At 46.1% G+C, this 22001-nt stretch overlaps 10 non-coding genes across 10 annotated transcripts; all 10 read left to right on the plus strand.

Annotated features, from left to right (window-relative positions):
* The first annotated feature begins 324 nt into the window (after positions 1 to 324).
* Positions 325 to 515, plus strand: LOC130326504 (U2 spliceosomal RNA). Its single transcript, XR_008871096.1, has one exon. It is a non-coding gene; the product is annotated as a U2 spliceosomal RNA (small nuclear RNA).
* A 2095-nt stretch (positions 516 to 2610) lies between these two features.
* LOC130326505 (U2 spliceosomal RNA) lies at positions 2611 to 2801 on the plus strand. Its single transcript, XR_008871097.1, has one exon. It is a non-coding gene; the product is annotated as a U2 spliceosomal RNA (small nuclear RNA).
* Positions 2802 to 4889: 2088 nt separating this feature from the next.
* LOC130326506 (U2 spliceosomal RNA) lies at positions 4890 to 5080 on the plus strand. Its single transcript, XR_008871099.1, has one exon. It is a non-coding gene; the product is annotated as a U2 spliceosomal RNA (small nuclear RNA).
* Positions 5081 to 7165: 2085 nt separating this feature from the next.
* Positions 7166 to 7356, plus strand: LOC130326507 (U2 spliceosomal RNA). The gene has a single exon (XR_008871100.1). It is a non-coding gene; the product is annotated as a U2 spliceosomal RNA (small nuclear RNA).
* Positions 7357 to 9455: 2099 nt separating this feature from the next.
* Positions 9456 to 9646, plus strand: LOC130326509 (U2 spliceosomal RNA). The gene has a single exon (XR_008871102.1). It is a non-coding gene; the product is annotated as a U2 spliceosomal RNA (small nuclear RNA).
* A 2078-nt stretch (positions 9647 to 11724) lies between these two features.
* On the plus strand, positions 11725 to 11915 carry LOC130326510 (U2 spliceosomal RNA). The gene has a single exon (XR_008871103.1). It is a non-coding gene; the product is annotated as a U2 spliceosomal RNA (small nuclear RNA).
* A 2117-nt stretch (positions 11916 to 14032) lies between these two features.
* LOC130326512 (U2 spliceosomal RNA) lies at positions 14033 to 14223 on the plus strand. Its single transcript, XR_008871104.1, has one exon. It is a non-coding gene; the product is annotated as a U2 spliceosomal RNA (small nuclear RNA).
* A 2095-nt stretch (positions 14224 to 16318) lies between these two features.
* Positions 16319 to 16509, plus strand: LOC130326513 (U2 spliceosomal RNA). The gene has a single exon (XR_008871105.1). It is a non-coding gene; the product is annotated as a U2 spliceosomal RNA (small nuclear RNA).
* A 2077-nt stretch (positions 16510 to 18586) lies between these two features.
* On the plus strand, positions 18587 to 18777 carry LOC130326514 (U2 spliceosomal RNA). Its single transcript, XR_008871106.1, has one exon. It is a non-coding gene; the product is annotated as a U2 spliceosomal RNA (small nuclear RNA).
* A 2091-nt stretch (positions 18778 to 20868) lies between these two features.
* LOC130326554 (U2 spliceosomal RNA) lies at positions 20869 to 21059 on the plus strand. The gene has a single exon (XR_008871143.1). It is a non-coding gene; the product is annotated as a U2 spliceosomal RNA (small nuclear RNA).
* Positions 21060 to 22001: the final 942 nt, after the last annotated feature.

Genomic DNA, 22001 nt, shown 5'->3' on the forward strand with positions numbered 1-22001 from the left:
AGGCAACAAAGGTAGGTGTGTGCTTGTGTGTGTGTTTCCTATGCAGAGCCTAAGCCCAGTGTCACATGCAAGTAGGAGGAGTAAGAAGGGTTCCTGGCAAATCCGGGTTATGGATTGCATTTAAAAAGGCCCCGTGGGAGTGCAATGGGCCCCTGTCTTGCTGCTTAGCAATAATGGTATGGGTTTAGGTTCTGCTGTGTGTACTGGTGGTTGACTGCCCCCCAGCCCAGAGTGTGCATGGAAAATTGTCTGGCAGCCTCCCTGACAGCAAGCAGTGATAGTGCCCATGAAGGGCACCTTGTTGGGCCCGCCCCTTTCACGGTTATCGCTTCTCGGCCTTTTGGCTAAGATCAAGTGTAGTATCTGTTCTTATCAGTTTAATATCTGATACGTCCCCTATCTGGGGACCATATATTAAATGGATTTTTGAGAACGGGGGCCGATTTCGAAGCTTGCTTCCGTCGCCCTATGCATTGACCCGATATGGCAGTATCTTCGGGTACAGTGCACCACCCCCTTACAGGGTTAAAAAGAAAGATTCCTACTTTCATTGCTACCTGCTTGCTGGCTAGCCAGCTAGCCAGCCCTGTGGGCCTTGCTGCTGCTGCAGCCAAAAAACAAAAGGTGGTGCTGCTGCTGCTTCTGCTGCTTCTGCTTCTGCTTGTGTCTGGCCCCTGTTGGAGCGTCCAGGCACAGGACTTCTGCTGCTGCTGACTAAATGGCCTCCTTAATTGGATCATTTGAGTAGCCAGCACACCTGTGCAGGTAGGGCATGACATGATAGGCAGCTGCCTTGATAGCGGGTGGGTGCTGAATGTTCCTAATTGACAAAATAAGATTAATGCTTATGAAGAAATATAAAATCTCATCCCTTCCCCAATATCGCGCCACACCCCTACCCCTTAATTCCCTGGTTGAACTTGATGGACATATGTCTTTTTTCGACCGTACTAACTATGTAACTATGTAACATAACATGGGGGGGGGGGGGGGTCTCCTGGCTGTTCACACAGGTGTGTCATTGCTGTACATTGACCATGCATTGCTTCTGTGGTATTGCAAAGGCAAAGACAAATGCTTCCAGCCATCCATTGCACTAATGGATTGGTCATCAGCTGGCTGTCTATGTCCCGCATCAATATAGACCAAAGTACAGAGGGTTAGGCTATGCTATTGTGCACCTACCTGATGCATCAGAAGGTGCGAGGCCCTTGCTAAATTCTGTGCACAGACTTTGAGATCTATACTTTAGACTGTATCTAAACCTGCTCCAACATGGACTGACATTCTGGCCTACTTTCAGCCGATGCGACTTGTCTGTCGCTGAACAGTCGCTTTTTATGTATTCAGCACCTATGTATAATGTTGTAAAAATGCTCTAGAAGCTAAAGTCGCAGAAATGTCACACATATTTGGCCTGCAACTTTCTGTGCGACAAATTCAGACAGGAAAAATCAGTATAAATCCTTAGAAAATTATCCCCCAGTGTCTCCATCTGCTGGCGGTATTGAATAAGCATTGCTGCACTGATGGGGTATGCATTAGACGAAAAAAAAAGAAGAAAAAGAAGAATAATACGCCCAGAAAAGAGGCGAAAAGGAGAAAAACGTAAAAAAACGTGAAAAAAAAGTAAGAGGAAGAGAAGGGAAAAAAAGGTGGAAATGGGTTTAAAAGTGATTTCGGCGGAGAAATATATATATATATATATATATATATATATATATATATATATATATACGCGCACACACACACATATATATAAACGTATTCTCCGTTGAGATATTGCAGCCGCTGCTGTGTCCAGGCCCAGGAGCCTTAGCACTGTGCTGTGATGTCACTCAATACCACTGACATCACTAGGTGTAAACAACATCTCTCCTTTGCTGTGTATGTGACTATGGAGCTGTTTGGTGATGTCGTCTATTATGGCCTTCATAGAAGCAACAGGAGATTGTTGCATCCATCTAGAACCCTCAGAACTACAGTGCTATGATGTCACTCACTTCCACAGGCCTTGCAGAGTGTAAACAACAACAACCCAGCTTTGTTGTGTATGTAACCATAGGGATTTGTGATGTCACCTAGAACCTTCACAGCAGCGACAGCTTTATGAGGAGCATCAGCACTGCTCTGCCTGAGCAGAACCATCACCGCCATAGGTTGTCAAATAACCCGGATTTAACCCACACAGGTAAGTCCAATGGGGTGCAGGCATGTCCTCTATGCTTACAGCTTCCCGTGGGTGTTGGTTTGATACCGTTTGGGGACAGCCAAGGAGGCATCTGCAGGCAACAAAGGTAGGTGTGTGCTTGTGTGTGTGTTTCCTATGCAGATCCTAAGCCCAGTGTCACATGCAAGTAGGAGGAGTAAGAAGGGTTCCTGGCAAATCCGGGTTATGGATTGCATTTAAAAAGGCCCCGTGGGAGTGCAATGGGCCCCTGTCTTGCTGCTTAGCAATAATGGTATGGGTTTAGGTTCTGCTGTGTGTACTGGTGGTTGACTGCCCCCCAGCCCAGAGTGTGCATGGAAAATTGTCTGGCAGCCTCCCTGACAGCAAGCAGTGATAGTGCCCATGAAGGGCACCTTGTTGGGCCCGCCCCTTTCACGGTTATCGCTTCTCGGCCTTTTGGCTAAGATCAAGTGTAGTATCTGTTCTTATCAGTTTAATATCTGATACGTCCCCTATCTGGGGACCATATATTAAATGGATTTTTGAGAACGGGGGCCGATTTCGAAGCTTGCTTCCGTCGCCCTATGCATTGACCCGATATGGCAGTATCTTCGGGTACAGTGCACCACCCCCTTACAGGGTTAAAAAGAAAGATTCCTACTTTCATTGCTACCTGCTTGCTGGCTAGCCAGCTAGCCAGCCCTGTGGGCCTTGCTGCTGCTGCAGCCAAAAAACAAAAGGTGGTGCTTCTGCTGCTTCTGCTTCTGCTTGTGTCTGGCCGCTGTTGGAGCGTCCAGGCACAGGACTTCTGCTGCTGCTGACTAAATGGCCTCCTTAATTGGATCATTTGAGTAGCCAGCACACCTGTGCAGGTAGGGCATGACATGATAGGCAGCTGCCTTGATAGCGGGTGGGTGCTGAATGTTCCTAATTGACAAAATAAGATTAATGCTTATGAAGAAATATAAAATCTCATCCCTTCCCCAATATCGCGCCACACCCCTACCCCTTAATTCCCTGGTTGAACTTGATGGACATATGTCTTTTTTCGACCGTACTAACTATGTAACTATGTAACATAACATGGGGGGGGGGGGGGGGTCTCCTGGCTGTTCACACAGGTGTGTCATTGCTGTACATTGACCATGCATTGCTTCTGTGGTATTGCAAAGGCAAAGACAAATGCTTCCAGCCATCCATTGCACTAATGGATTGGTCATCAGCTGGCTGTCTATGTCCCGCATCAATATAGACCAAAGTACAGAGGGTTAGGCTATGCTATTGTGCACCTACCTGATGCATCAGAAGGTGCGAGGCCCTTGCTAAATTCTGTGCACAGACTTTGAGATCTATACTTTAGACTGTATCTAAACCTGCTCCAACATGGACTGACATTCTGGCCTACTTTCAGCCGATGCGACTTGTCTGTCGCTGAACAGTCGCTTTTTATGTATTCAGCACCTATGTATAATGTTGTAAAAATGCTCTAGAAGCTAAAGTCGCAGAAATGTCACACATATTTGGCCTGCAACTTTCTGTGCGACAAATTCAGACAGGAAAAATCAGTATAAATCCTTAGAAAATTATCCCCCAGTGTCTCCATCTGCTGGCGGTATTGAATAAGCATTGCTGCACTGATGGGGTATGCATTAGACGAAAAAAAAGAAGAAAAAGAAGAATAATACGCCCAGAAAAGAGGCGAAAAGGAGAAAAACGTAAAAAAACGTGAAAAAAAAGTAAGAGGAAGAGAAGGGAAAAAAAGGTGGAAATGGGTTTAAAAGTGATTTCGGCGGAGAAATATATATATATATATATATATATATATATATATATATATATATATATACGCGCACACACACACATATATATAAACGTATTCTCCGTTGAGATATTGCAGCCGCTGCTGTGTCCAGGCCCAGGAGCCTTAGCACTGTGCTGTGATGTCACTCAATACCACTGACATCACTAGGTGTAAACAACATCTCTCCTTTGCTGTGTATGTGACTATGGAGCTGTTTGGTGATGTCGTCTATTATGGCCTTCATAGAAGCAACAGGAGATTGTTGCATCCATCTAGAACCCTCAGAACTACAGTGCTATGATGTCACTCACTTCCACAGGCCTTGCAGAGTGTAAACAACAACAACCCAGCTTTGTTGTGTATGTAACCATAGGGATTTGTGATGTCACCTAGAACCTTCACAGCAGCGACAGCTTTATGAGGAGCATCAGCACTGCTCTGCCTGAGCAGAACCATCACCGCCATAGGTTGTCAAATAACCCGGATTTAACCCACACAGGTAAGTCCAATGGGGTGCAGGCATGTCCTCTATGCTTACAGCTTCCCGTGGGTGTTGGTTTGATACCGTTTGGGGACAGCCAAGGAGGCATCTGCAGGCAACAAAGGTAGGTGTGTGCTTGTGTGTGTGTTTCCTATGCAGATCCTAAGCCCAGTGTCACATGCAAGTAGGAGGAGTAAGAAGGGTTCCTGGCAAATCCGGGTTATGGATTGCATTTAAAAAGGCCCCGTGGGAGTGCAATGGGCCCCTGTCTTGCTGCTTAGCAATAATGGTATGGGTTTAGGTTCTGCTGTGTGTACTGGTGGTTGACTGCCCCCCAGCCCAGAGTGTGCATGGAAAATTGTCTGGCAGCCTCCCTGACAGCAAGCAGTGATAGTGCCCATGAAGGGCACCTTGTTGGGCCCGCCCCTTTCACGGTTATCGCTTCTCGGCCTTTTGGCTAAGATCAAGTGTAGTATCTGTTCTTATCAGTTTAATATCTGATACGTCCCCTATCTGGGGACCATATATTAAATGGATTTTTGAGAACGGGGGCCGATTTCGAAGCTTGCTTCCGTCGCCCTATGCATTGACCCGATATGGCAGTATCTTCGGGTACAGTGCACCACCCCCTTACAGGGTTAAAAAGAAAGATTCCTACTTTCATTGCTACCTGCTTGCTGGCTAGCCAGCTGGCCAGCCCTGTGGGCCTTGCTGCTGCTGCAGCCAAAAAACAAAAGGTGGTGCTTCTGCTGCTTCTGCTTCTGCTTGTGTCTGGCCGCTGTTGGAGCGTCCAGGCACAGGACTTCTGCTGCTGCTGACTAAATGGCCTCCTTAATTGGATCATTTGAGTAGCCAGCACACCTGTGCAGGTAGGGCATGACATGATAGGCAGCTGCCTTGATAGCGGGTGGGTGCTGAATGTTCCTAATTGACAAAATAAGATTAATGCTTATGAAGAAATATAAAATCTCATCCCTTCCCCAATATCGCGCCACACCCCTACCCCTTAATTCCCTGGTTGAACTTGATGGACATATGTCTTTTTTCGACCGTACTAACTATGTAACTATGTAACATAACATGGGGGGGGGGGGGGGTCTCCTGGCTGTTCACACAGGTGTGTCATTGCTGTACATTGACCATGCATTGCTTCTGTGGTATTGCAAAGGCAAAGACAAATGCTTCCAGCCATCCATTGCACTAATGGATTGGTCATCAGCTGGCTGTCTATGTCCCGCATCAATATAGACCAAAGTACAGAGGGTTAGGCTATGCTATTGTGCACCTACCTGATGCATCAGAAGGTGCGAGGCCCTTGCTAAATTCTGTGCACAGACTTTGAGATCTATACTTTAGACTGTATCTAAACCTGCTCCAACATGGACTGACATTCTGGCCTACTTTCAGCCGATGCGACTTGTCTGTCGCTGAACAGTCGCTTTTTATGTATTCAGCACCTATGTATAATGTTGTAAAAATGCTCTAGAAGCTAAAGTCGCAGAAATGTCACACATATTTGGCCTGCAACTTTCTGTGCGACAAATTCAGACAGGAAAAATCAGTATAAATCCTTAGAAAATTATCCCCCAGTGTCTCCATCTGCTGGCGGTATTGAATAAGCATTGCTGCACTGATGGGGTATGCATTAGACGAAAAAAAAGAAGAAAAAGAAGAATAATACTCCCAGAAAAGAGGCGAAAAGGAGAAAAACGTAAAAAAACGTGAAAAAAAAGTAAGAGGAAGAGAAGGGAAAAAAAGGTGGAAATGGGTTTAAAAGTGATTTCGGCGGAGAAATATATATATATATATATATATATATATATATATATATATATATATACGCGCACACACACACATATATATAAACGTATTCTCCGTTGAGATATTGCAGCCGCTGCTGTGTCCAGGCCCAGGAGCCTTAGCACTGTGCTGTGATGTCACTCAATACCACTGACATCACTAGGTGTAAACAACATCTCTCCTTTGCTGTGTATGTGACTATGGAGCTGTTTGGTGATGTCGTCTATTATGGCCTTCATAGAAGCAACAGGAGATTGTTGCATCCATCTAGAACCCTCAGAACTACAGTGCTATGATGTCACTCACTTCCACAGGCCTTGCAGAGTGTAAACAACAACAACCCAGCTTTGTTGTGTATGTAACCATAGGGATTTGTGATGTCACCTAGAACCTTCACAGCAGCGACAGCTTTATGAGGAGCATCAGCACTGCTCTGCCTGAGCAGAACCATCACCGCCATAGGTTGTCAAATAACCCGGATTTAACCCACACAGGTAAGTCCAATGGGGTGCAGGCATGTCCTCTATGCTTACAGCTTCCCGTGGGTGTTGGTTTGATACCGTTTGGGGACAGCCAAGGAGGCATCTGCAGGCAACAAAGGTAGGTGTGTGCTTGTGTGTGTGTTTCCTATGCAGATCCTAAGCCCAGTGTCACATGCAAGTAGGAGGAGTAAGAAGGGTTCCTGGCAAATCCGGGTTATGGATTGCATTTAAAAAGGCCCCGTGGGAGTGCAATGGGCCCCTGTCTTGCTGCTTAGCAATAATGGTATGGGTTTAGGTTCTGCTGTGTGTACTGGTGGTTGACTGCCCCCCAGCCCAGAGTGTGCATGGAAAATTGTCTGGCAGCCTCCCTGACAGCAAGCAGTGATAGTGCCCATGAAGGGCACCTTGTTGGGCCCGCCCCTTTCACGGTTATCGCTTCTCGGCCTTTTGGCTAAGATCAAGTGTAGTATCTGTTCTTATCAGTTTAATATCTGATACGTCCCCTATCTGGGGACCATATATTAAATGGATTTTTGAGAACGGGGGCCGATTTCGAAGCTTGCTTCCGTCGCCCTATGCATTGACCCGATATGGCAGTATCTTCGGGTACAGTGCACCACCCCCTTACAGGGTTAAAAAGAAAGATTCCTACTTTCATTGCTACCTGCTTGCTGGCTAGCCAGCTAGCCAGCCCTGTGGGCCTTGCTGCTGCTGCAGCCAAAAAACAAAAGGTGGTGCTGCTGCTGCTTCTGCTGCTTCTGCTTCTGCTTGTGTCTGGCCGCTGTTGGAGCGTCCAGGCACAGGACTTCTGCTGCTGCTGACTAAATGGCCTCCTTAATTGGATCATTTGAGTAGCCAGCACACCTGTGCAGGTAGGGCATGACATGATAGGCAGCTGCCTTGATAGCGGGTGGGTGCTGAATGTTCCTAATTGACAAAATAAGATTAATGCTTATGAAGAAATATAAAATCTCATCCCTTCCCCAATATCGCGCCACACCCCTACCCCTTAATTCCCTGGTTGAACTTGATGGACATATGTCTTTTTTCGACCGTACTAACTATGTAACTATGTAACATAACATGGGGGGGGGGGGGGTCTCCTGGCTGTTCACACAGGTGTGTCATTGCTGTACATTGACCATGCATTGCTTCTGTGGTATTGCAAAGGCAAAGACAAATGCTTCCAGCCATCCATTGCACTAATGGATTGGTCATCAGCTGGCTGTCTATGTCCCGCATCAATATAGACCAAAGTACAGAGGGTTAGGCTATGCTATTGTGCACCTACCTGATGCATCAGAAGGTGCGAGGCCCTTGCTAAATTCTGTGCACAGACTTTGAGATCTATACTTTAGACTGTATCTAAACCTGCTCCAACATGGACTGACATTCTGGCCTACTTTCAGCCGATGCGACTTGTCTGTCGCTGAACAGTCGCTTTTTATGTATTCAGCACCTATGTATAATGTTGTAAAAATGCTCTAGAAGCTAAAGTCGCAGAAATGTCACACATATTTGGCCTGCAACTTTCTGTGCGACAAATTCAGACAGGAAAAATCAGTATAAATCCTTAGAAAATTATCCCCCAGTGTCTCCATCTGCTGGCGGTATTGAATAAGCATTGCTGCACTGATGGGGTATGCATTAGACGAAAAAAAAGAAGAAAAAGAAGAATAATACGCCCAGAAAAGAGGCGAAAAGGAGAAAAACGTAAAAAAACGTGAAAAAAAAGTAAGAGGAAGAGAAGGGAAAAAAAGGTGGAAATGGGTTTAAAAGTGATTTCGGCGGAGAAATATATATATATATATATATATATATATATATATATATATATATATATATATACGCGCACACACACACATATATATAAACGTATTCTCCGTTGAGATATTGCAGCCGCTGCTGTGTCCAGGCCCAGGAGCCTTAGCACTGTGCTGTGATGTCACTCAATACCACTGACATCACTAGGTGTAAACAACATCTCTCCTTTGCTGTGTATGTGACTATGGAGCTGTTTGGTGATGTCGTCTATTATGGCCTTCATAGAAGCAACAGGAGATTGTTGCATCCATCTAGAACCCTCAGAACTACAGTGCTATGATGTCACTCACTTCCACAGGCCTTGCAGAGTGTAAACAACAACAACCCAGCTTTGTTGTGTATGTAACCATAGGGATTTGTGATGTCACCTAGAACCTTCACAGCAGCGACAGCTTTATGAGGAGCATCAGCACTGCTCTGCCTGAGCAGAACCATCACCGCCATAGGTTGTCAAATAACCCGGATTTAACCCACACAGGTAAGTCCAATGGGGTGCAGGCATGTCCTCTATGCTTACAGCTTCCCGTGGGTGTTGGTTTGATACCGTTTGGGGACAGCCAAGGAGGCATCTGCAGGCAACAAAGGTAGGTGTGTGCTTGTGTGTGTGTTTCCTATGCAGATCCTAAGCCCAGTGTCACATGCAAGTAGGAGGAGTAAGAAGGGTTCCTGGCAAATCCGGGTTATGGATTGCATTTAAAAAGGCCCCGTGGGAGTGCAATGGGCCCCTGTCTTGCTGCTTAGCAATAATGGTATGGGTTTAGGTTCTGCTGTGTGTACTGGTGGTTGACTGCCCCCCAGCCCAGAGTGTGCATGGAAAATTGTCTGGCAGCCTCCCTGACAGCAAGCAGTGATAGTGCCCATGAAGGGCACCTTGTTGGGCCCGCCCCTTTCACGGTTATCGCTTCTCGGCCTTTTGGCTAAGATCAAGTGTAGTATCTGTTCTTATCAGTTTAATATCTGATACGTCCCCTATCTGGGGACCATATATTAAATGGATTTTTGAGAACGGGGGCCGATTTCGAAGCTTGCTTCCGTCGCCCTATGCATTGACCCGATATGGCAGTATCTTCGGGTACAGTGCACCACCCCCTTACAGGGTTAAAAAGAAAGATTCCTACTTTCATTGCTACCTGCTTGCTGGCTAGCCAGCTAGCCAGCCCTGTGGGCCTTGCTGCTGCTGCAGCCAAAAAACAAAAGGTGGTGCTTCTGCTGCTTCTGCTTCTGCTTGTGTCTGGCCGCTGTTGGAGCGTCCAGGCACAGGACTTCTGCTGCTGCTGACTAAATGGCCTCCTTAATTGGATCATTTGAGTAGCCAGCACACCTGTGCAGGTAGGGCATGACATGATAGGCAGCTGCCTTGATAGCGGGTGGGTGCTGAATGTTCCTAATTGACAAAATAAGATTAATGCTTATGAAGAAATATAAAATCTCATCCCTTCCCCAATATCGCGCCACACCCCTACCCCTTAATTCCCTGGTTGAACTTGATGGACATATGTCTTTTTTCGACCGTACTAACTATGTAACTATGTAACATAACATGGGGGGGGGGGGGGGGTCTCCTGGCTGTTCACACAGGTGTGTCATTGCTGTACATTGACCATGCATTGCTTCTGTGGTATTGCAAAGGCAAAGACAAATGCTTCCAGCCATCCATTGCACTAATGGATTGGTCATCAGCTGGCTGTCTATGTCCCGCATCAATATAGACCAAAGTACAGAGGGTTAGGCTATGCTATTGTGCACCTACCTGATGCATCAGAAGGTGCGAGGCCCTTGCTAAATTCTGTGCACAGACTTTGAGATCTATACTTTAGACTGTATCTAAACCTGCTCCAACATGGACTGACATTCTGGCCTACTTTCAGCCGATGCGACTTGTCTGTCGCTGAACAGTCGCTTTTTATGTATTCAGCACCTATGTATAATGTTGTAAAAATGCTCTAGAAGCTAAAGTCGCAGAAATGTCACACATATTTGGCCTGCAACTTTCTGTGCGACAAATTCAGACAGGAAAAATCAGTATAAATCCTTAGAAAATTATCCCCCAGTGTCTCCATCTGCTGGCGGTATTGAATAAGCATTGCTGCACTGATGGGGTATGCATTAGACGAAAAAAAAGAAGAAAAAGAAGAATAATACGCCCAGAAAAGAGGCGAAAAGGAGAAAAACGTAAAAAAACGTGAAAAAAAAGTAAGAGGAAGAGAAGGGAAAAAAAGGTGGAAATGGGTTTAAAAGTGATTTCGGCGGAGAAATATATATATATATATATATATATATATATATATATATACGCGCACACACACACATATATATAAACGTATTCTCCGTTGAGATATTGCAGCCGCTGCTGTGTCCAGGCCCAGGAGCCTTAGCACTGTGCTGTGATGTCACTCAATACCACTGACATCACTAGGTGTAAACAACATCTCTCCTTTGCTGTGTATGTGACTATGGAGCTGTTTGGTGATGTCGTCTATTATGGCCTTCATAGAAGCAACAGGAGATTGTTGCATCCATCTAGAACCCTCAGAACTACAGTGCTATGATGTCACTCACTTCCACAGGCCTTGCAGAGTGTAAACAACAACAACCCAGCTTTGTTGTGTATGTAACCATAGGGATTTGTGATGTCACCTAGAACCTTCACAGCAGCGACAGCTTTATGAGGAGCATCAGCACTGCTCTGCCTGAGCAGAACCATCACCGCCATAGGTTGTCAAATAACCCGGGTTTAACCCACACAGGTAAGTCCAATGGGGTGCAGGCATGTCCTCTATGCTTACAGCTTCCCGTGGGTGTTGGTTTGATACCGTTTGGGGACAGCCAAGGAGGCATCTGCAGGCAACAAAGGTAGGTGTGTGCTTGTGTGTGTGTTTCCTATGCAGATCCTAAGCCCAGTGTCACATGCAAGTAGGAGGAGTAAGAAGGGTTCCTGGCAAATCCGGGTTATGGATTGCATTTAAAAAGGCCCCGTGGGAGTGCAATGGGCCCCTGTCTTGCTGCTTAGCAATAATGGTATGGGTTTAGGTTCTGCTGTGTGTACTGGTGGTTGACTGCCCCCCAGCCCAGAGTGTGCATGGAAAATTGTCTGGCAGCCTCCCTGACAGCAAGCAGTGATAGTGCCCATGAAGGGGACCTTGTTGGGCCCGCCCCTTTCACGGTTATCGCTTCTCGGCCTTTTGGCTAAGATCAAGTGTAGTATCTGTTCTTATCAGTTTAATATCTGATACGTCCCCTATCTGGGGACCATATATTAAATGGATTTTTGAGAACGGGGGCCGATTTCGAAGCTTGCTTCCGTCGCCCTATGCATTGACCCGATATGGCAGTATCTTCGGGTACAGTGCACCACCCCCTTACAGGGTTAAAAAGAAAGATTCCTACTTTCATTGCTACCTGCTTGCTGGCTAGCCAGCTAGCCAGCCCTGTGGGCCTTGCTGCTGCTGCTACAGCCAAAAAACAAAAGGTGGTGCTGCTGCTGCTTCTGCTGCTTCTGCTTCTGCTTGTGTCTGGCCGCTGTTGGAGCGTCCAGGCACAGGACTTCTGCTGCTGCTGACTAAATGGCCTCCTTAATTGGATCATTTGAGTAGCCAGCACACCTGTGCAGGTAGGGCATGACATGATAGGCAGCTGCCTTGATAGCGGGTGGGTGCTGAATGTTCCTAATTGACAAAATAAGATTAATGCTTATGAAGAAATATAAAATCTCATCCCTTCCCCAATATCGCGCCACACCCCTACCCCTTAATTCCCTGGTTGAACTTGATGGACATATGTCTTTTTTCGACCGTACTAACTATGTAACTATGTAACATAACATGGGGGGGGGGGGGGGGGTCTCCTGGCTGTTCACACAGGTGTGTCATTGCTGTACATTGACCATGCATTGCTTCTGTGGTATTGCAAAGGCAAAGACAAATGCTTCCAGCCATCCATTGCACTAATGGATTGGTCATCAGCTGGCTGTCTATGTCCCGCATCAATATAGACCAAAGTACAGAGGGTTAGGCTATGCTATTGTGCACCTACCTGATGCATCAGAAGGTGCGAGGCCCTTGCTAAATTCTGTGCACAGACTTTGAGATCTATACTTTAGACTGTATCTAAACCTGCTCCAACATGGACTGACATTCTGGCCTACTTTCAGCCGATGCGACTTGTCTGTCGCTGAACAGTCGCTTTTTATGTATTCAGCACCTATGTATAATGTTGTAAAAATGCTCTAGAAGCTAAAGTCGCAGAAATGTCACACATATTTGGCCTGCAACTTTCTGTGCGACAAATTCAGACAGGAAAAATCAGTATAAATCCTTAGAAAATTATCCCCCAGTGTCTCCATCTGCTGGCGGTATTGAATAAGCATTGCTGCACTGATGGGGTATGCATTAGACGAAAAAAAAGAAGAAAAAGAAGAATAATACGCCCAGAAAAGAGGCGAAAAGGAGAAAAACGTAAAAAAACGTGAAAAAAAAGTAAGAGGAAGAGAAGGGAAAAAAAGGTGGAAATGGGTTTAAAAGTGATTTCGGCGGAGAAATATATATATATATATGTATATATATATATATATATATATATATATATATATATATATATATATACGCGCACACACACACATATATATAAACGTATTCTCCGTTGAGATATTGCAGCCGCTGCTGTGTCCAGGCCCAGGAGCCTTAGCACTGTGCTGTGATGTCACTCAATACCACTGACATCACTAGGTGTAAACAACATCTCTCCTTTGCTGTGTATGTGACTATGGAGCTGTTTGGTGATGTCGTCTATTATGGCCTTCATAGAAGCAACAGGAGATTGTTGCATCCATCTAGAACCCTCAGAACTACAGTGCTATGATGTCACTCACTTCCACAGGCCTTGCAGAGTGTAAACAACAACAACCCAGCTTTGTTGTGTATGTAACCATAGGGATTTGTGATGTCACCTAGAACCTTCACAGCAGCGACAGCTTTATGAGGAGCATCAGCACTGCTCTGCCTGAGCAGAACCATCACCGCCATAGGTTGTCAAATAACCCGGATTTAACCCACACAGGTAAGTCCAATGGGGTGCAGGCATGTCCTCTATGCTTACAGCTTCCCGTGGGTGTTGGTTTGATACCGTTTGGGGACAGCCAAGGAGGCATCTGCAGGCAACAAAGGTAGGTGTGTGCTTGTGTGTGTGTTTCCTATGCAGATCCTAAGCCCAGTGTCACATGCAAGTAGGAGGAGTAAGAAGGGTTCCTGGCAAATCCGGGTTATGGATTGCATTTAAAAAGGCCCCGTGGGAGTGCAATGGGCCCCTGTCTTGCTGCTTAGCAATAATGGTATAGGTTTAGGTTCTGCTGTGTGTACTGGTGGTTGACTGCCCCCCAGCCCAGAGTGTGCATGGAAAATTGTCTGGCAGCCTCCCTGACAGCAAGCAGTGATAGTGCCCATGAAGGGCACCTTGTTGGGCCCGCCCCTTTCACGGTTATCGCTTCTCGGCCTTTTGGCTAAGATCAAGTGTAGTATCTGTTCTTATCAGTTTAATATCTGATACGTCCCCTATCTGGGGACCATATATTAAATGGATTTTTGAGAACGGGGGCCGATTTCGAAGCTTGCTTCCGTCGCCCTATGCATTGACCCGATATGGCAGTATCTTCGGGTACAGTGCACCACCCCCTTACAGGGTTAAAAAGAAAGATTCCTACTTTCATTGCTACCTGCTTGCTGGCTAGCCAGCTAGCCAGCCCTGTGGGCCTTGCTGCTGCTGCAGCCAAAAAACAAAAGGTGGTGCTGCTGCTGCTTCTGCTGCTTCTGCTTCTGCTTGTGTCTGGCCGCTGTTGGAGCGTCCAGGCACAGGACTTCTGCTGCTGCTGACTAAATGGCCTCCTTAATTGGATCATTTGAGTAGCCAGCACACCTGTGCAGGTAGGGCATGACATGATAGGCAGCTGCCTTGATAGCGGGTGGGTGCTGAATGTTCCTAATTGACAAAATAAGATTAATGCTTATGAAGAAATATAAAATCTCATCCCTTCCCCAATATCGCGCCACACCCCTACCCCTTAATTCCCTGGTTGAACTTGATGGACATATGTCTTTTTTCGACCGTACTAACTATGTAACTATGTAACATAACATGGGGGGGGGGGGGGGGTCTCCTGGCTGTTCACACAGGTGTGTCATTGCTGTACATTGACCATGCATTGCTTCTGTGGTATTGCAAAGGCAAAGGCAAATGCTTCCAGCCATCCATTGCACTAATGGATTGGTCATCAGCTGGCTGTCTATGTCCCGCATCAATATAGACCAAAGTACAGAGGGTTAGGCTATGCTATTGTGCACCTACCTGATGCATCAGAAGGTGCGAGGCCCTTGCTAAATTCTGTGCACAGACTTTGAGATCTATACTTTAGACTGTATCTAAACCTGCTCCAACATGGACTGACATTCTGGCCTACTTTCAGCCGATGCGACTTGTCTGTCGCTGAACAGTCGCTTTTTATGTATTCAGCACCTATGTATAATGTTGTAAAAATGCTCTAGAAGCTAAAGTCGCAGAAATGTCACACATATTTGGCCTGCAACTTTCTGTGCGACAAATTCAGACAGGAAAAATCAGTATAAATCCTTAGAAAATTATCCCCCAGTGTCTCCATCTGCTGGCGGTATTGAATAAGCATTGCTGCACTGATGGGGTATGCATTAGACGAAAAAAAAGAAGAAAAAGAAGAATAATACGCCCAGAAAAGAGGCGAAAAGGAGAAAAACGTAAAAAAACGTGAAAAAAAAGTAAGAGGAAGAGAAGGGAAAAAAAGGTGGAAATGGGTTTAAAAGTGATTTCGGCGGAGAAATATATATATATATATATATATATATATATATATATATATATATATACGCGCACACACACACATATATATAAACGTATTCTCCGTTGAGATATTGCAGCCGCTGCTGTGTCCAGGCCCAGGAGCCTTAGCACTGTGCTGTGATGTCACTCAATACCACTGACATCACTAGGTGTAAACAACATCTCTCCTTTGCTGTGTATGTGACTATGGAGCTGTTTGGTGATGTCGTCTATTATGGCCTTCATAGAAGCAACAGGAGATTGTTGCATCCATCTAGAACCCTCAGAACTACAGTGCTATGATGTCACTCACTTCCACAGGCCTTGCAGAGTGTAAACAACAACAACCCAGCTTTGTTGTGTATGTAACCATAGGGATTTGTGATGTCACCTAGAACCTTCACAGCAGCGACAGCTTTATGAGGAGCATCAGCACTGCTCTGCCTGAGCAGAACCATCACCGCCATAGGTTGTCAAATAACCCGGATTTAACCCACACAGGTAAGTCCAATGGGGTGCAGGCATGTCCTCTATGCTTACAGCTTCCCGTGGGTGTTGGTTTGATACCGTTTGGGGACAGCCAAGGAGGCATCTGCAGGCAACAAAGGTAGGTGTGTGCTTGTGTGTGTGTTTCCTATGCAGATCCTAAGCCCAGTGTCACATGCAAGTAGGAGGAGTAAGAAGGGTTCCTGGCAAATCCGGGTTATGGATTGCATTTAAAAAGGCCCCGTGGGAGTGCAATGGGCCCCTGTCTTGCTGCTTAGCAATAATGGTATGGGTTTAGGTTCTGCTGTGTGTACTGGTGGTTGACTGCCCCCCAGCCCAGAGTGTGCATGGAAAATTGTCTGGCAGCCTCCCTGACAGCAAGCAGTGATAGTGCCCATGAAGGGCACCTTGTTGGGCCCGCCCCTTTCACGGTTATCGCTTCTCGGCCTTTTGGCTAAGATCAAGTGTAGTATCTGTTCTTATCAGTTTAATATCTGATACGTCCCCTATCTGGGGACCATATATTAAATGGATTTTTGAGAACGGGGGCCGATTTCGAAGCTTGCTTCCGTCGCCCTATGCATTGACCCGATATGGCAGTATCTTCGGGTACAGTGCACCACCCCCTTACAGGGTTAAAAAGAAAGATTCCTACTTTCATTGCTACCTGCTTGCTGGCTAGCCAGCTAGCCAGCCCTGTGGGCCTTGCTGCTGCTGCAGCCAAAAAACAAAAGGTGGTGCTGCTGCTGCTTCTGCTTGTGTCTGGCCGCTGTTGGAGCGTCCAGGCACAGGACTTCTGCTGCTGCTGACTAAATGGCCTCCTTAATTGGATCATTTGAGTAGCCAGCACACCTGTGCAGGTAGGGCATGACATGATAGGCAGCTGCCTTGATAGCGGGTGGGTGCTGAATGTTCCTAATTGACAAAATAAGATTAATGCTTATGAAGAAATATAAAATCTCATCCCTTCCCCAATATCGCGCCACACCCCTACCCCTTAATTCCCTGGTTGAACTTGATGGACATATGTCTTTTTTCGACCGTACTAACTATGTAACTATGTAACATAACATGGGGGGGGGGGGGTCTCCTGGCTGTTCACACAGGTGTGTCATTGCTGTACATTGACCATGCATTGCTTCTGTGGTATTGCAAAGGCAAAGACAAATGCTTCCAGCCATCCATTGCACTAATGGATTGGTCATCAGCTGGCTGTCTATGTCCCGCATCAATATAGACCAAAGTACAGAGGGTTAGGCTATGCTATTGTGCACCTACCTGATGCATCAGAAGGTGCGAGGCCCTTGCTAAATTCTGTGCACAGACTTTGAGATCTATACTTTAGACTGTATCTAAACCTGCTCCAACATGGACTGACATTCTGGCCTACTTTCAGCCGATGCGACTTGTCTGTCGCTGAACAGTCGCTTTTTATGTATTCAGCACCTATGTATAATGTTGTAAAAATGCTCTAGAAGCTAAAGTCGCAGAAATGTCACACATATTTGGCCTGCAACTTTCTGTGCGACAAATTCAGACAGGAAAAATCAGTATAAATCCTTAGAAAATTATCCCCCAGTGTCTCCATCTGCTGGCGGTATTGAATAAGCATTGCTGCACTGATGGGGTATGCATTAGACGAAAAAAAAGAAGAAAAAGAAGAATAATACGCCCAGAAAAGAGGCGAAAAGGAGAAAAACGTAAAAAAACGTGAAAAAAAAGTAAGAGGAAGAGAAGGGAAAAAAAGGTGGAAATGGGTTTAAAAGTGATTTCGGCGGAGAAATATATATATATATATATATATATATATATATATATATATATATATACGCGCACACACACACATATATATAAACGTATTCTCCGTTGAGATATTGCAGCCGCTGCTGTGTCCAGGCCCAGGAGCCTTAGCACTGTGCTGTGATGTCACTCAATACCACTGACATCACTAGGTGTAAACAACATCTCTCCTTTGCTGTGTATGTGACTATGGAGCTGTTTGGTGATGTCGTCTATTATGGCCTTCATAGAAGCAACAGGAGATTGTTGCATCCATCTAGAACCCTCAGAACTACAGTGCTATGATGTCACTCACTTCCACAGGCCTTGCAGAGTGTAAACAACAACAACCCAGCTTTGTTGTGTATGTAACCATAGGGATTTGTGATGTCACCTAGAACCTTCACAGCAGCGACAGCTTTATGAGGAGCATCAGCACTGCTCTGCCTGAGCAGAACCATCACCGCCATAGGTTGTCAAATAACCCGGATTTAACCCACACAGGTAAGTCCAATGGGGTGCAGGCATGTCCTCTATGCTTACAGCTTCCCGTGGGTGTTGGTTTGATACCGTTTGGGGACAGCCAAGGAGGCATCTGCAGGCAACAAAGGTAGGTGTGTGCTTGTGTGTGTGTTTCCTATGCAGATCCTAAGCCCAGTGTCACATGCAAGTAGGAGGAGTAAGAAGGGTTCCTGGCAAATCCGGGTTATGGATTGCATTTAAAAAGGCCCCGTGGGAGTGCAATGGGCCCCTGTCTTGCTGCTTAGCAATAATGGTATGGGTTTAGGTTCTGCTGTGTGTACTGGTGGTTGACTGCCCCCCAGCCCAGAGTGTGCATGGAAAATTGTCTGGCAGCCTCCCTGACAGCAAGCAGTGATAGTGCCCATGAAGGGCACCTTGTTGGGCCCGCCCCTTTCACGGTTATCGCTTCTCGGCCTTTTGGCTAAGATCAAGTGTAGTATCTGTTCTTATCAGTTTAATATCTGATACGTCCCCTATCTGGGGACCATATATTAAATGGATTTTTGAGAACGGGGGCCGATTTCGAAGCTTGCTTCCGTCGCCCTATGCATTGACCCGATATGGCAGTATCTTCGGGTACAGTGCACCACCCCCTTACAGGGTTAAAAAGAAAGATTCCTACTTTCATTGCTACCTGCTTGCTGGCTAGCCAGCTAGCCAGCCCTGTGGGCCTTGCTGCTGCTGCAGCCAAAAAACAAAAGGTGGTGCTGCTGCTGCTTCTGCTGCTTCTGCTTCTGCTTGTGTCTGGCCGCTGTTGGAGCGTCCAGGCACAGGACTTCTGCTGCTGCTGACTAAATGGCCTCCTTAATTGGATCATTTGAGTAGCCAGCACACCTGTGCAGGTAGGGCATGACATGATAGGCAGCTGCCTTGATAGCGGGTGGGTGCTGAATGTTCCTAATTGACAAAATAAGATTAATGCTTATGAAGAAATATAAAATCTCATCCCTTCCCCAATATCGCGCCACACCCCTACCCCTTAATTCCCTGGTTGAACTTGATGGACATATGTCTTTTTTCGACCGTACTAACTATGTAACTATGTAACATAACATGGGGGGGGGGGGGGTCTCCTGGCTGTTCACACAGGTGTGTCATTGCTGTACATTGACCATGCATTGCTTCTGTGGTATTGCAAAGGCAAAGACAAATGCTTCCAGCCATCCATTGCACTAATGGATTGGTCATCAGCTGGCTGTCTATGTCCCGCATCAATATAGACCAAAGTACAGAGGGTTAGGCTATGCTATTGTGCACCTACCTGATGCATCAGAAGGTGCGAGGCCCTTGCTAAATTCTGTGCACAGACTTTGAGATCTATACTTTAGACTGTATCTAAACCTGCTCCAACATGGACTGACATTCTGGCCTACTTTCAGCCGATGCGACTTGTCTGTCGCTGAACAGTCGCTTTTTATGTATTCAGCACCTATGTATAATGTTGTAAAAATGCTCTAGAAGCTAAAGTCGCAGAAATGTCACACATATTTGGCCTGCAACTTTCTGTGCGACAAATTCAGACAGGAAAAATCAGTATAAATCCTTAGAAAATTATCCCCCAGTGTCTCCATCTGCTGGCGGTATTGAATAAGCATTGCTGCACTGATGGGGTATGCATTAGACGAAAAAAAAGAAGAAAAAGAAGAATAATACGCCCAGATAAGAGGCGAAAAGGAGAAAAACGTAAAAAAACGTGAAAAAAAAGTAAGAGGAAGAGAAGGGAAAAAAAGGTGGAAATGGGTTTAAAAGTGATTTCGGCGGAGAAATATATATATATATATATATATATATATATATATATATATATATACGCGCACACACACACATATATATAAACGTATTCTCCGTTGAGATATTGCAGCCGCTGCTGTGTCCAGGCCCAGGAGCCTTAGCACTGTGCTGTGATGTCACTCAATACCACTGACATCACTAGGTGTAAACAACATCTCTCCTTTGCTGTGTATGTGACTATGGAGCTGTTTGGTGATGTCGTCTATTATGGCCTTCATAGAAGCAACAGGAGATTGTTGCATCCATCTAGAACCCTCAGAACTACAGTGCTATGATGTCACTCACTTCCACAGGCCTTGCAGAGTGTAAACAACAACAACCCAGCTTTGTTGTGTATGTAACCATAGGGATTTGTGATGTCACCTAGAACCTTCACAGCAGCGACAGCTTTATGAGGAGCATCAGCACTGCTCTGCCTGAGCAGAACCATCACCGCCATAGGTTGTCAAATAACCCGGATTTAACCCACACAGGTAAGTCCAATGGGGTGCAGGCATGTCCTCTATGCTTACAGCTTCCCGTGGGTGTTGGTTTGATACCGTTTGGGGACAGCCAAGGAGGCATCTGCAGGCAACAAAGGTAGGTGTGTGCTTGTGTGTGTGTTTCCTATGCAGATCCTAAGCCCAGTGTCACATGCAAGTAGGAGGAGTAAGAAGGGTTCCTGGCAAATCCGGGTTATGGATTGCATTTAAAAAGGCCCCGTGGGAGTGCAATGGGCCCCTGTCTTGCTGCTTAGCAATAATGGTATGGGTTTAGGTTCTGCTGTGTGTACTGGTGGTTGACTGCCCCCCAGCCCAGAGTGTGCATGGAAAATTGTCTGGCAGCCTCCCTGACAGCAAGCAGTGATAGTGCCCATGAAGGGCACCTTGTTGGGCCCGCCCCTTTCACGGTTATCGCTTCTCGGCCTTTTGGCTAAGATCAAGTGTAGTATCTGTTCTTATCAGTTTAATATCTGATACGTCCCCTATCTGGGGACCATATATTAAATGGATTTTTGAGAACGGGGGCCGATTTCGAAGCTTGCTTCCGTCGCCGTATGCATTGACCCGATATGGCAGTATCTTCGGGTACAGTGCACCACCCCCTTACAGGGTTAAAAAGAAAGATTCCTACTTTCATTGCTACCTGCTTGCTGGCTAGCCAGCTAGCCAGCCCTGTGGGCCTTGCTGCTGCTGCAGCCAAAAAACAAAAGGTGGTGCTGCTGCTGCTTCTGCTGCTTCTGCTTCTGCTTGTGTCTGGCTGCTGTTGGAGCGTCCAGGCACAGGACTTCTGCTGCTGCTGACTAAATGGCCTCCTTAATTGGATCATTTGAGTAGCCAGCACACCTGTGCAGGCAGGGCATGACATGATAGGCAGCTGCCTTGATAGCGGGTGGGTGCTGAATGTTCCTAATTGACAAAATAAGATTAATGCTTATGAAGAAATATAAAATCTCATCCCTTCCCCAATATCGCGCCACACCCCTACCCCTTAATTCCCTGGTTGAACTTGATGGACATATGTCTTTTTTCGACCGTACTAACTATGTAACTATGTAACATAACATGGGGGGGGGGGGGGGGTCTCCTGGCTGTTCACACAGGTGTGTCATTGCTGTACATTGACCATGCATTGCTTCTGTGGTATTGCAAAGGCAAAGACAAATGCTTCCAGCCATCCATTGCACTAATGGATTGGTCATCAGCTGGCTGTCTATGTCCCGCATCAATATAGACCAAAGTACAGAGGGTTAGGCTATGCTATTGTGCACCTACCTGATGCATCAGAAGGTGCGAGGCCCTTGCTAAATTCTGTGCACAGACTTTGAGATCTATACTTTAGACTGTATCTAAACCTGCTCCAACATGGACTGACATTCTGGCCTACTTTCAGCCGATGCGACTTGTCTGTCGCTGAACAGTCGCTTTTTATGTATTCAGCACCTATGTATAATGTTGTAAAAATGCTCTAGAAGCTAAAGTCGCAGAAATGTCACACATATTTGGCCTGCAACTTTCTGTGCGACAAATTCAGACAGGAAAAATC

The sequence above is a fragment of the Hyla sarda genome, unplaced genomic scaffold (assembly GCF_029499605.1).
Source record: "Hyla sarda isolate aHylSar1 unplaced genomic scaffold, aHylSar1.hap1 scaffold_285, whole genome shotgun sequence".
Taxonomy (NCBI): Eukaryota; Metazoa; Chordata; class Amphibia; order Anura; family Hylidae; genus Hyla; species Hyla sarda.